This window comes from Rhagoletis zephyria, unplaced genomic scaffold (assembly GCF_001687245.7).
Source record: "Rhagoletis zephyria isolate East Lansing unplaced genomic scaffold, Rhagoletis_zephyria_1.1 Rzeph_scaffold_02142, whole genome shotgun sequence".
Classification (NCBI taxonomy): domain Eukaryota; kingdom Metazoa; phylum Arthropoda; class Insecta; order Diptera; family Tephritidae; genus Rhagoletis; species Rhagoletis zephyria.
The window spans coordinates 31,498-34,558 of record NW_016159226.1 but is presented as its reverse complement, the minus strand read 5'-3'; positions in this window follow the sequence as shown (position 1 = coordinate 34,558).

The window sequence follows — 3,061 nt, the reverse complement described above, 5'->3', positions numbered from 1 at the left end:
AATGCAGCCAATGAATGAAAATGTAGTGGTTTTCTGTTTGAACTTCTTTCGATACGTCATTGAACGAAAATTGTAGTCGCTTGTCGTTCGTCGCCTTCGTTCGTTTCCAGATACGGAGAATTGTACGAGACCGGTCTGTCGGCAAAATTTATGTTTCTTTGTTGGCTGGAAGTCAAGAAGTCAGAAATAAGGCGTTCTTCAACCAAATTCTGAAATAGGACATTTTTGAAAAGTTTTTTGAAATATGGCGTTTTCGAACCGGCTGCGAAGATAGGTCGATCTTCCACTCAGCAGNTTCGGTCCCTGCACTTCACAGATGCTTTTTCATGGTTCAAAACCAAATTAAGAAAGCGCCTGACGGCATTCGGACTCGACATGTTCTGCAAGCTAAGAACTACTGGCATGCTCAGCCAGTGTTGACTACGTATGCAAATGTTCAGCTTGAAAAANAATAATCAAATTGCCGTAAGTAACTTCGAAAGTATTTTAAATATATTTCCGGAAATGAAAAAGCGAATATCGGTCAATAATAATAATTGTACCTAAAATCGACTGACTGTACCTAATGTACCTTTAAGTCATCAAACGTCGGAAAAAGGTACAATTGTACCTACTTTTTCATCCCTGGTTTGAACTTCTTTCGATACGTCATTGAACGAAAATTGTAGTCGCTTGTCGTTCGTCGCCTTCGTTCGTTTCCAGATACGGAGAATTGTACGAGACCGGTCTGTCGGCAAAATTTATGTTTCTTTGTTGGCTGGAAGTCAAGAAGTCAGAAATAAGGCGTTCTTCAACCAAATTCTGAAATAGGACATTTTTGAAAAGTTTTTTGAAATATGGCGTTTTCGAACCGGCTGCGAAGATAGGTCGATCTTCCACTCAGCAGTCGATATGTACATATGTAAATACATAAATATGTAAATACATACATATGTACTAAGGGAACGAAAGATATTTACCGACTTATCAGTTTATTATCAAGCCAAGTGGTAGCTAATGGCACCATTATGACAGTAGCAGCGACTGTTATCTATTATTATTAGAACTTGAACTGTTTAAATGCCTATAATTTACTTCAACAATTTTATTGAGTTTGAGATCGTTCTTAATGAAAAATGTTGTCGATAAACAACAATAATTGCACATGGTAGAAGTTAGATTGGCGCTTACACAATAGGGCTGTTCAAGATCTTGTGCAAATAGTCTTGGGTTTGCATGTGGAAATTTTGTGCTTGCAACCATGACAACCGTTTGCATTTTATTGTTGCAAATTAAAGAGCATATGCACAAGATCCTGGACAGCCCTAATATGTTTTGGTGATGGTCGGATTTTGGGCTCGAACCCAGGCCCTGCGTGATCGGAACGCGCACTGATAATCGCCACATCTCCTCATCACACTTCTTCAAGGAGTTCGCTTGGACGTGAACCAGCAACTCCGTCGGTCTACCCACTTCCCTGTAATTTACGAAGTTTGTATATCAATAAATATGTCTCGTCGCATAACTATTAAGAGCCATTTTGAGAGAGTAATTACCCTACAGTGAAAAGTTACCAATTGTTAAAAATAACTACATCAATACATCGATACATCGATTACATACATCGAGTGGAAAATCTAAATATCCCTGAAACTCGCCCTCTTGTGATTCACACACTTTTCTGGTGACAAAACCAAAGCTTTTTTAGAAGTATTTAATTGACTAGGTAATCGTTTCAAAAGTTCTTCGATTAGGGTGATTAAACATTTTTGACAGTCTTTTAATATGTTTCTTAAGTCAAGTTTATCACGCAGTTCCTTAGTCTCTTCTGTAAAATTAGTGGAAAACTAAGTTTTGTATATTTTTTAATTGGAAACAATTTATTGGCACGAAATCGCCAAATCTGGACACTCTGCACCCGGTGTAGTCAATGTTCCGATGTTGCTGACGCCATTGCGTTAAGCTGCCTTTACATGAGGCGATTTTTTGACAGGCGATAGCCGCCTGCAAAAGTTGACTTGATGTCTACTTTGAGTCAAGCGATTTTTTAATCGCCATTTACTCGAGCGATTTTTCCAGAGCAATGTTGAATCGCCTGAAAAAGGCTTTCTTGAAGAGGGAGCTCACCAGGGTATTTGGCAATGCTTTGAAGAAATCACCGATGGCTCTGGTGCTGATTCCAGTTTTTTTACTGATGTGGATAGCCAAACGATGGATAGACAAGGTAGCGACCGTACAAGAAACAACATTGTTGATAAAAGCGCTGTAAAAAGAATTAACTAGAGAAATATCTGCAGCTACCCCTTATACCCAGACAATAAGATCCTTTAATTTGATGGAAGCATAGTCGCCAAGAATTTCCAAATTTTTTTACACTTGCAATGAAGTATCCCTACGCACTACCATTTATGGTGAACATAGAAATGGGTTGTTGTTCGGAAATTATTCTTTTTAGTGTGAAAAATATAAAATATTTTAACTTAAATTACAAATTAGATACTATTTATGTAATTTGATTATAAAATACAAAAAAAAACTTAACTAGATTTTTAAATTGGAATCTTCTATAATCGAAATTCGGAAATCGGATAACAGAAAAAAAGCCGGATAAGCCGGATTCCGGATATCTACTAGATACCGGGCACATCCCTAATAAAAATTTAACTTCCGCTGTGGTATTACAAAATTTTTAGCACAGTTTGTTTTCTAAGTGCCGTTTTCTCATGTAGGTTTTAAAATTGATTTTTTTTTTTAATACCGCCACCCACTCCGCAACTCCTATGCTTGGTCCGATTATGGTATAATGGGCTCTATTTTTTCGAATTTTTGAATTAATGAAAAACCAATCAAGTTTTGCCCAATTCAACTCAGACTGTGTCAAATTTTAAGTTTAAGTTTGATCAAACACTTGAATACTCGTACATGGCGAATGAATAATATTATTTCCTGTGCATATTTCATAAAAAAAATATATTGATTTTTATTCATATGAAAGAGCGCCAACCGAACTCGTTTTAAATTTGAGTATGTACGCTATAACATATGTGGTTGTGAAGTGCACAGAAGCTTTTTCCTAATTAAG